Source organism: Dufourea novaeangliae, unplaced genomic scaffold, assembly GCF_001272555.1.
Source record: "Dufourea novaeangliae isolate 0120121106 unplaced genomic scaffold, ASM127255v1 scaffold16, whole genome shotgun sequence".
In the NCBI taxonomy this organism is placed as follows: domain Eukaryota; kingdom Metazoa; phylum Arthropoda; class Insecta; order Hymenoptera; family Halictidae; genus Dufourea; species Dufourea novaeangliae.
The window spans coordinates 3,221,445-3,233,965 of NW_015373891.1; positions in this window are offsets into that span (position 1 = coordinate 3,221,445).

The window sequence follows — 12,521 nt, forward strand, 5'->3', positions numbered from 1 at the left end:
GTATGGTAAGATAAACGAAGCATGTAATGCTGTGTTCGTGCTAATAATATCGCAGACGAGATATAGAATAGACCTAACATACAATGCAATTTTCTGTCACATACATACTTCGAGGGCTTCAAAGCCGCCTTACCATTTCAGTATCAATACCGACGACCGATAAAGCATTAATTCTAAGTATTATTAGTACAAATGGAGCATTATGTATTCCATTCGTATTACGTGTATCTAATATGATTTGGCGGGAATCAAAATACTCGATGCTACAGTTTAAAGGATGAATATGATACTAATGAAATATGCCGCGCGAAATTATATATTTTTTCACTTATCTATAACATAACTTATTCTAAATCATTAATATCGTTAATGAACACTTTAGTAATGTTACTTCTTAAGTGTTCCTATTTATTACACAATTAATTACCTTCTGGCAGGTGGTACATTTCTTCATATAACTTTATTTACATTTACACATCATATATTTACAATAATTTCATATTTTATATTTTATTCGTTTTTATATCCTTCTATACAATAACATGATATAAGAATCTTGAAACGCACAATTAATTACCTTCTGGCAGGTGGTGCATTTCTTCATATAACTTTATTTACATTTACACATCATATATTTACAATAATTTCATATTTTATATTCGCGATGGGAGCAATTTTAGATTCCGAGGGAGTAAATTGAGAGCAATTTTTTAAGATGAAAATTGTTAAGAAATACTAATATTCCGCGTCAACTATTCTTCGGTTCTCTACAGCTCCGGAAGGTGCAATAAACAAATGTCTACAGTACCTAGTTCGTACTGCTGGTATATTATCGTCCGTTTCTGCCGCGAATGACGAGAAAGAGACTTTTTTAATTGCTGAAACAACCTTGCAACGACATTTTCAGTATCGTAGTTGATGTATATCCTGGCGCTAGATGGCAGGATAACATTGTGCTATAATTTCAAAGTAATTTCTTTAGTAAAGAAAAAACGAAAAGATCATAGACTTCCGCCTGAGAGAAATATATTGAATTTATTAAACTATAAAGACGTTTAATTTGATCCTCTTTGTACAGAGAAAATTGATGACTCGATTTAACTCCGATAGACAGAAGTTAATAAATAATATATATTTAAACGATTACGAACATTATGCGTTAAGCGAGCTGTAAGTAACACGATCGACACGCGAGCTACGCGTACAATAAATCTTACGCCCGTTGTTTGTTTTTATACAACCTCGGCGGGGAGATACCGGTTGATTGACTTTCTCTGATCGATGGTCATCGCGGATTTATTGCTCAGCAGTAGAGAACTCGTTAAAATTCCCTCTACGTGATAAATTCTCTCTGCGTATGAATTCTGTAGAAAAAGCGGCGAACGGTATTGACGGACGTGTCTAAAAAATCTCGATCAGGAACGAAATTTATTGAAATCTACTGCAGAATAGAACCTACACTGTTTTGAAGCGAAACAATCTTCTTCTCTTTGAAAGTATATTCGTAAACTATGAATCCTTTTTGTCATTAGTAGACTGCAAATATTCATGCAAATATCAATCTTTAAAGATTCATTTCATAAAATGAAAACCATACTAAAATTTGAACTTCTCGATCAGAGTCCATTTAATTTTTTTACGTCCTAATCTTCAGCAGAACGAAGTCTGAACCAATTCTCGTCCAAAGGATAAAAAAATCTTATTTTACTTTTTTTTTATCGTCATACTTTCCACTTTGATGGACCCCACAAATCAGCTAAAAAGAAAGTTTCCAGGTATAATACTTCGAACACCGGTATGTATTACATGTATACCCTGATGAGACACTCGACCCCCCGAGCGAAATATGGTTTACACGAGTCTCGAACTCCCGAAATTCGGTCGTAAAGTATTCCTGACAAATTGGAGTCCTCGCGGCTCTTCCACCGACGGAAGGCAATAAGCCTCGCGTCAAACGCGAGGAATTATTGACTTTATCTGTCCCCCATCGGTGGACCCTATTATAACGTGTAGCGCCGAATACGCGGCGACGGTTACCTCCTTCTCTTACCTTCGTTTTTTTCTTCATTTTTATCGAATATGGCGAACTTACCTAGACAATAAATCTTCTTAACATGACCCCGCGTGATCCCTTTATTGCCGGCCCTTTCGAAACGAAGGGAGCCCTAGCTCACTCTTTCGTGCTTCTTCACGCAAATAAATTTGCACGATCGTTCCGCCCTGTACGCGGCGGATTCTGCCGTGGGGAGACAGGAATAAGAGGGGGAGGGGAGGATGAACGTAATTTATTTTCGCCCGTCCGCACCGAAGGCAATTGCATCATTTATATACGGACGCGACCGGGCGGCTGACCGGCCAAGGGTGAAAATTTCAAATTAAAACCTGCGTTTCCCGCCGAAAAAAGGTTCCGTTACACCCGGCGCTCGCCGTCCTGATTTGAAATTACCCTGCTGCGAAGTTTAGACATGTAAGTAATTGTCGACGAAGGGATTTCGAAGATTCTGTATAATAAAGCTATCGATGGAATGGATCGTTTGCATTGGTTTTTGTCGGTCGGACAACCCTGATAACCGGTTGTATACAAATTTCAAGCAAAATCCCTGCAATAAATAACAAAAGTTGTCTAAAAACCATAGCGTACGAATCGAGTAAAAAATTGTTCTTACATCGAAAATATCTGTACAAAGTCATAAAAGTCGTATCTTCTATGAATTCCACGATGTGGTTTTCCATTGAATTTAATTGTAACGCCTTTTAGATTTTCCCTCATGAATTAATATTTCTATCCCCCTAAAGGGGCGTCTTCTTCTGTCGCGTGTATTAATTATATTCGGCAGAGAAGAAACCGATCCCCGGTCCGTTGCGGCAAAATGGAAATGAATAAGCGAGAAATACGCAAATTTGCTCGCGTATTTTCCGATGATAATGCGAAACGTTACGGAAATTCATGTTTTATTCCTGGACGTTTTTCGAAACTGATATTCGCCGGACAGGTCTCTGAAGTATTTACCTGTGTTCAGCAGAAGTGAACATTTTAGTGCGTGACTGTTAACGAATCTCCGCTGAAACCACGGATCCCATCGGTTTGTGGAAAGAGGGGCAAAAAAAAAAAGTAAATTTTACAATCACGTCGAGAGCCGGCGTTGCGCGTATGGAGTTAACATTTCGTCTGTCGGAGTTCGAATTATTATTTTCGTACACGGATCGGAGAGAAATTGAAATTGTTTATAAAATAATACCCCGACCGTGTTTTATCCCGACTATGCTTTGGATTCTCCATTAAATTCCATTTAATTAAATAATACGTGGATTTCATAGAAACGAAAACAGCAGACGTATGTGCACAGTTAGTGAATTTTTAACGATCCTAGTGATCGTTATTGGATTGTTGTATGGTGGATAGAGGTGTCGCGGAGATGGGAGGTGGACAACGCAGGAGCGAAAGTGATTTATTGTTGTAGGATATCGTCGAATGTCACGGGATCCATTTCAGTCGAGCGAGAGATATTTTTGGATCACAATAAAATTTTTATGCGAGCTTGTTTCGACGTTTATACGGAATGGTTTACCGACCGGGCCACGATTCTCGTCGACCTTAATTTTTCGGCACCGAGCCGACGGTAACTGGGCGACTACTACCGTTTCCACTGATACGAGTCCGCGCTTGAAAAACGATCTGACTCGCAACTTTTTTTTTCTGGACGATAATTCGCCAAGCCATATGCTGGTTACTCGGGAAATGAAAAGAATTCCGGGGGCATAAGCTGAAAAATGTTTTCTTTCCGTCAGGTGGAAGGAAAACGAGAAACAATCCTTTCGGAGCCTTTGACGTTTTATGTGACGACGCTTGGAACCACTCGGGTCCCTAGGTGATGCCCTTGGTAGAAATAGAAAATGTTGTGTCTGTATATTCTTTTAGAAGACACCGTGCATTATTCATTTTTCTTCAATACCTTTTGCATCGCATGCCGTGGCATTAACGTGGCCAGAATAGCTAATAAATTAAAGATTGTACATTTTCAGTTGAACAATGCTATTGTAACAGATTAGGATTTTACAATGAAATATTGATAGTTTATTCATTCGTGCCAATAACGAGATAAAAGATTTCTGTGCACAAAACATAATAAATAGACTGAATACCAATTTTTGTAGCTTGATATATGGATCTGGAATTTTAATAAAAGTTTATGATTTTTGTTCAATTAGAAGTGAAATAATGTTATTATTCAGTCGTATGAGTCTTTTTTTATTTCATTGTATTCAAGAGTAATGTATTGCAATGTATACCCGAATATTGCCTCTCTCGTGTCCACAGACAGACTTAATAGCATTTCGGCGGACCTCTCACTTCCGACGACCACCTAATCGCAGAGTTGTCACCGGACTGAATTCAAGTTTCCACCAAAAAAATGTCTAGGAGGTGTTAGAGTTCGACAGATGCGGGTCTCGGGGCCGCAGCTTGAATCAAATTCGTCCAATTCGGCCAAGCGAACTTTGCACCCCTACGGAATAATGTTTCTGTCATTTCGTTCCGGGGCAAATGAAGTGACAACCACCGACTACCCTAGCCGCCGTGCAACCGACGGAAAGCAGAGACCTCGGTTGGGCCAGATTCGGCGACTGCTAACTAGAGGACGAAGTTAATCTCAGACTCGTCAACCGCACGAAATTACCATATAAATTTGCCAAAATGCCATGTCTACGTTGGATACGAAAAGGGGTGGTGGAGGGGGGGGGGTTGGAGAGGAGAATGGGTCTCTGGCTTGCTTGCCCATATCGCCAAACCGTTTTATGATGTCGCGCAAGCCTCTCCGGTTATTTTCTCTTTGTTGATTCGTTACGTTTGCCCCGTGGTCGATTCCATGAAATTTACTTCCGGTAGATTGCCCTCGGCTCATCGGCAGTCGGGCTTCTGGCCGTGCACACAAAGAAACTATCCGTATGCATAGAAACGAGACAGGGGGCGATAACTAATACAACCGAATCTCTCTTCTCCCCGATAAAGGTGCGCACAGGAGTAAATAGCCTCCCCAGGTTGTCGGCGTAATAACAGGAAGTTGTATATCACCGAATATATTGCGCGAATTCCCCTTGAGTCGAATATGTTTGTCCCGAAATGAAATGCTAATCACCTCGCCCGTTGTTACCGTGCACGACTGGGGGTTGGGCTCTCTGGCCCGAGACAACGGAACAACGTTGGTAACGATAAAACGAAAACGTCTTCGAAGCACAGTCGATATTCAGTTGTTCCACGTTACTCATCCGGATAATTTACGGTCTTATTATTGACAGCGTATACTTGCGTTGTATCGGCCCACTTAATACCCCGTTAACAATACGCCGGGAATTTCGTTAGAGTCCATGCCAGGAGAGTAAGCATCTTCCTATCCTGCAACCCTTTGGCCACACGCAGACGCGCTGGATTGAATTATTTAACCGCCGTTCCCACAGCCGACCGCGAGCCTAATTACGAATAGAGGTGAGTTTAGAAACTACGAGACGGCTGCAAGTGCAATTAAAGTGTTCTTCGCGTTGCATGGCTTCCGGTATTATTTCTGATCCCTCCTACCCTCCAGCGAACGAAGAATTTCTCTGGTCCTGGCTATCGGGACGCAACGACACGCGTGGATGACGGCTGTGAAATGTTCCGGTAAAGGATGCAACAGTGAAATTAATTATTAAATTCAATTCAAGTTGGCGAACGTTGCATGGAATTCGTATGAAGATTTTAATGTTACGCGATGTTTCGTAGAATTAGAAATGTTAATGTAATCTCCGATCCATCCACCGTGACCACCGATGTTTTATTCACGATCGAGTTTTAAATTAACGCGTGTTAAAACTAATGTCGGCTTCATATTAAGCAAGTTGGCGTCAGGATTGCCTCATGAAAGTTAATTATGAATAGGTACCGAGGCCTTGTAGTACGACGAAATATAATATACGTTGGTGTTTCATACTGTAGGAGCAATTTTAATACGTTCACTTCTACGCGGGACGTACCTATACAGAGACAGTTGAATGTTGTTTTTAATTTATATTTTCATAAACATGCATTAACTGTTTTTTATTTGTATTGTAACTACCGTTGGGCAAAATTTTATTCGTATAATACATAACGAAAAGCATTCTAAGAGCGTCATTATGTTTTTGAAATAGTTAATGAGCTTAAGTAACTGTTTGCCAAGTACCTACTCATTGAAGGAAAAGTATTATTTCATTATAGAAATTGAAGTTTTCATGTTTAATCAATTGAGCATGGCAAAGTAGGTTCTTCTGTCTTTTATTCGTTGTTAGAAATTCTTTATCTAAATTACAACCCTCTTGGAAGTTTTTTTTCTCTCCAGCGTCCCCTTTAGGTAAACTGACTCAATTATCAAAACTCTCAAGTGTAGTCGTGCATGCAATCTTCAAATCTTAAAACATTAGATTGAAAATAAGAAAATAAAATACCTACAACACCACCCTCCCTCAAGATATCCTCCGCGCTTACGTTCAAAACCTATAATCTAGATTCTAGATATAATGAAATGCTCTTTTTAATAAACTGTAATGTCAATTTCTTTCTTAATTCATTAATACCAGAGTTACAAAGTTTTATTCTTAGGTCGTAAAACTTAGGATTTCGGTTTTACCCCAATGTCCCGTACGAAACGCTCTAAATTGTCACTTTAACAAACATCGTCACCGTACAATGCACATTTCCATCGGGTCCTCTACCCGTTACAAAATCGTCCATCAGGCACGCAATTATTAAAACCCGTCCACCTTATCCCATAAAAAATCGTTCTTCAAGGCAGACGACGGTGGCAGACACTATTTCAAATGCCGTGACTGGTATGGGGAGAGAGGGGGGTACAAATTAATGGAAAAAATCTGAGATTCGCGACGTAAAGAAAAACCGGGGATTAGGGCGCGGAGCCAAGATAGGGGCGACTGGGGGGGGGGGGGGGGGGGGAGGGAAAAGGATCTCTAAATCGCCGTTGTTTGTTCCGCAAGCAAAGAAGCGCCGGCATGCATCGAAAATGCTTCGATAGCGCCTGTGGACGATCTCTAATATACCGAGGAATCCTCTTTCGAGTCGATCGTGACCCGTCGACACGATGTTGATCCATTGCGTTCCCGGCTAAAAGCTTCTTGGCGAATCGTCGACGGAGCGAAACAGAAAAGTAGGTGGGGAAAGAGAACGAAGCAACCGGGGCACGCTGTTCGAGCGCAAAGAATCGTGAAAATTGTTTGCCTTGGCCGTGGTAAATTCTCTCCAAAAGCTCAAAAGTTACGCTGAAGGAAACAATTATTACTTGAGTTGTTCTAGAAATTTTGTGATAAACACGATTGTGGATAATTGGCCTGGAATTGCTGGCGGTTTTCAGCGTTGTCATGGTAATGCTATAAGACGCTACACACTGCGTCTCAAAATTATAAAATCGTCTAGAGCTCCTAGTTTTCACTGAGTAGCTGTAAAACAACAACGAAATTTTGATGTGCACAAATGTATAGCATTTCTCTTCGTAGTGATGTACTGTTTTTCAATGCGCTGCGATATATCGTATACTTGATTCAATTGAATCTTAAGTGCAAAATATAGTAATTGAAAATTTCAAGATGGTTTTACAGTTATGAGATGGACCTACTGTATAATACCATACAAATCCGTGTTACGAAAGAGAATTTCTCCTCCCTGCCTACAAAGTGTTATGTTTTACTTCAGGAGACGTTCTTCAATGCAATTTTGTCATGTGCGATTCTAACAATTACAAAAATATAAGTTATAAATATGAAAGCACCTATTTATTAGCCGCGACAATACTATCAGACATGTAATATATTTTTTAAAAAATCAACACAGAATTTATTTTTATTGTTCATTAGTAGTGCTTGTTGTCACTTTTATTTTTCGAAACCTTGCCACCGTTATTAGTAGAACACAGTGCCCGAGATGCCATCGTTCCTTCACATCAACCTCGGTTTCGCGTGACTACTCGCACGAGTGTAGCTGCTGTCGCAATATTTTTCGTGGCCGAGGAACGACTGCAGAGGGATTTGCGTAGCTGCGTGGAGTTTTAAACGGCGAAGTTTCATTTCGAAATCGACGCCCGGGCAAAAATGAACCAAGAGGGTTGGGGGGATGGGTGAGGGGGGACATAATCCGGCGCGGATTTCGAAAGTTCAATTTTCTGGCGGGAACTCCGGCTGTAACAGCAAATCCGTATGATCTTTTTGTTTCGATTCCGTGGGAACTTCAATTCCCTCCCCCCAACTCCATCCCTCCGACTCGTTGAATATTCATGTGATTTTATTAACCACGTTTCAAACATCGCTTTCCTCTCTCCGAAGCACACCCTTTATCTTCTTAGACCCCTGATTCCGACACGGTCTCCGAGCTGGCTTCCCTTCGCCGACGAAATTAAATTTCGTCCGATCCGTATTGAAACGTTTCTTTCCTTGGATCGTTTGACTATTAACCGAAATCGGTTTTTCGTGGGGCGTGTGTTTGAACGTTTAATAGAGTTGTTCTGTCTAAAGACTATGAAAGTAGGAGTTGTTCGATGTCTTTTTTTCACGGAACTGGTAAGAAATGCTTGACTGGAAGTTCGTGGAATCAATTAGGTAATGTTTTGAGATATGTCAGTCTCAAACGAATAGATCTTCAAATGGGGTGAAAAGATCGTTAATTGCTCTGAGATTTCGGGAATCCCCCCGAAATTACTCCTTGGTGGGTGTAATTCAATTGCGAGGTGATTGCAGGCTCATCGAGTTAAAAATGAAACGCATTTCCCGTGGCGCAAATTAGAAGCTGTTATTTCAAAATTACAGTATCAGTGTCATGGTTTGTTCTACATCAGGAGCTTGTACGGTCACCTCCGTGAACATACATTCGTGTGCCGGCTGTTGAAGCAGCTGAATCCGTCTCCAGTCTCCGGACATGATATAGAGCGAAGTAATTTCGGTCATAATCCAGCGGAGGATCGTCGACCAGCTAGGCGAGCGCCTTAAAAGTAGCCGGAAAAATTTATAGCTCGACGACCGAGAAATAGAGAGTACGGATAGAAAAGGTTTCGAGGGGCTGGACCAAGAGGGAGTGGGAAACCTTGGCACCGAGTTGCTCGTTCGACTGTGTAATAAGGATATTCTGCATGGCACGTACATAATCTGTAACAGTGGCTTCTAAGCCCTCGCCAGATCCAGAAATTACCACCGGCTCGATTACATTTCCGATCGGGCGAAAACTTTCTCGTGAACGGAGTCGTAAGTGTAGTTGCGAAGTGAACGTGACGTTACACGGGGTTTGCTTTGGTATTTAAGTTACCGTGGCTGGTGGTTTCAGAACTTCCGTTCGACGTTGCTTCGAGTGAACAGTCGTATACGGTTTAAATATGGCGATAAGAAAAAAGTTAATGATATAAAGGGACTACAAATTGTGGTTATAAACTAACAACCATTAAAATGATTTAACACGTAGCTTGCTACTATTACTTAAAATTATGAATTTGCATAAACTTCCGCAGTTTAACGATTACTTTCATTATTCTTTACTATTAGGTATATTTATGGGATGTTAAATGCTTCTGTTTAGAAATCGAATATTTCCTCGGGTAATTTAATGACTTTGGTCATTGGTGATCACCATGACAGTGAACGTGTTAAAATAATAAAAATTGGACATGGAAATAAGATGTAATAATAAGAAACGGAAACCATCTGAATGTAACCCGAAGAAATAATAATAATATGTATGAGTTACATGATATCCTTAGATCACAGTGGCGGCACTGATGGGTCACAAGATTCAAGGGTTGATAAAGCATTTCAGAGTAGTCACTTCTGGACAAAGTTTGCGCAATTAGTTTCCTCTTGAAGTTAATTAACTCGATGATAATTAGTCGCCCTTGTGTAAATCATAACTGGAACGTGCTAGCTGCTTGCGCTATTTATGAGCTTAATAATTCACGATGGAAAGTTCACGTACGTGTTATTTGTACGGGTTCCGTGTTCCCCGGTTTATATACTTTTTAAACATTGACTATATTCTGGTACTTGCTGGCTAGGTAAAATAAAAACGAAGATAAGGCTATAAAATACACGACACAATTGGTTGTTTCGTGCATGCAAAGCTTGAAAACTGTCTTGTTTTATTAGGGTTATAAAAGATATAAGTACAGCAGAGAGACATAACAGTACAGATAAAAAAAATAATTGATCCAGCTATACATTTTCGTTTCAGTAAGGAAGAGAAGCGTCTATTAAATTTGTATTTTAATAAATTCGTAAGACGGACAAAAAAAAATAAAAATTTCCTTAAATCGACTGTATTTATTAGTTTTGTATTACTTCATGATTGTTAGAACAAACTCGACTTTTTTACAATATTTGCCTTGTTAAACTAGTTTGCCCTGACCCATCTTTCACTTCTTCCGAGGGCTCCTGAGACGGTGCCCTTTTAGTAACTTCCACAGTTCTTGGAAAGAGTCCATGACCCTGCATGGTCCCTTGGATAATGTTTTTCAAAAGTCTCTGTGATGATTTAGGCATATCTGGCCAAGATCCTACATAGCATCTGAACAAAAATCTCTGCCAATGGTCCTACAGTCCCTTGGAAGCATTCCTCTATAGGTCTCTAAAGTTTCTTGGTAAGATCTCTGTAAGGATCAGAAGGACCGCTGAGAGTACGTTTTTGCTCTAGCATCTCCAAGGACCTGCAAGGACTTCCAAGGTCTTGTAAAGCATCTGAGCCGAGATCCCTCCCAGGATTGTATAATCCTTTGGAAAAAAGTTTCTCCATAGGTCTTTTGGGGAAATTCCTGTATGGACCAATAGGACCCCTGATAAAGGTTTCTTTGTGCAGGTCCGCGCCCCTGATATACATATCTCAACGATGTCTCCTCTACATTTTCCGTAGACCCCATTGAAGCGAGCGCAACATTCAAAACATTTTTTCGATTCACCCACGCGCGCATATTTGCACACATTCATTCTTCAGAATGGCGGTAGCCTCCGACCTGAGAACAATTTATCAGTCCATGAGGCGCGGTACCTCCGCGAACTTCGGTTACTTATTTGCACGTTCCCGCAGTTTACATCGTTTTAGAGCCTTCCAATGGCCTCTATCCACGCCTTTCCATGGCCAGTTTCGCACGATTCACCTGAATGAATTGGCAATACGAATCGAAACGCTTTTACTTTGTTTCGAGTTCGCGCCTTGGCAATAACGCTTGTATCAGCGCGGAATGGGGATAGAGTGGCAAATGGGGGGGGGGGGCTGCAAGAGAAGGAAAAAAATACAATATATTTTATCCTATACTGATCCCTTTTTAGAATTCCCAGGCTTGGTAATAAATATTCGGCTCGGTATTGAACCCCAGGGACCGGTTGCTCCGAAAATTAATGCAATGTTATACCAAAATTAGAGTTTCATTCGCTGGTTTTGTACTTTTTGAGACGATTGAAACTTTCATACGGTTCGTGAATGACGTATCAAAGTGAAATTGTCACCAGAAATGTCGTGGTATAACATATAACGCTTCTTTAATGTGTGGAGAACCCACATTCTTCGCGGTTAATATTATCAAATGCTCTGAAATAAATTCGTATAAAATTTTTAATTGTAATTAGTCAGTCCACGAGTAACAGAATGAATTTTTAATTTGTTAAATGTGCACGTCTTTATATGTGTTATATTAGTGTAACCGCAAATATCACTTGCTCCGTTAAAGTTATTATCGTCTTCTTTGGAGGGACCATCTTCGTCCAGAGGACCTTACATAAAGACTATAACTGCTCTCTTTATTATTATTGCTTCTTGGGTCTCCATGGAGGAATGATCATCCTCTTAATGACCCATTATTACGCACCTTTTCTTGTTCGCTTCCTGCTCTCTGTATTTCTTTGCCTTTTATACTTGAACTACTTTCGCTTCTTCTTCATTAACATAGGAAAAGCACGTTCTGATTACACGTAAATGAAACAACATTAATAAGTATTAGATGTACCGATAAATAGAGCACAATTTCTGTTGCTAAATTCAGTATTTTTTTGCACAGAAATCAGAAACCCCAGCTACTTTAATAATGCTTCTTATTGTTTCCGACGCTCTATGCCATTTTTATCAAGTAATCAGGTTTAGAAGATATTAAAATTAAATTGATTCAATTTAAATAGCATTATCGTTTTAGTAAGAAAATCATGGTTAACGTATGAGTACGCTTAAAATATTCTATACTAACTTAATATTTATTTCAGTAGATCAGTTAACAGCGACGAGGTGAATGGTATCTTTGAGTGTGAAGATAATACGAACGCAAAGTTACATAGACGTCAATCAAAAGTTCAGTAATATTCGACGTGAATCTACGACATACATAAATATGATGTGACCTATTTCCCAGATTTCTGAATGACACAACCATTGACAAAAGTGTCAAATTCATGTACACGTGACAGGTTCGGTACGTTTAATCGATGCCAGCTCCGCGAAAAAGAGAACGTTTTTCCCCGTACAATTGTCTCATTGGCTGTGT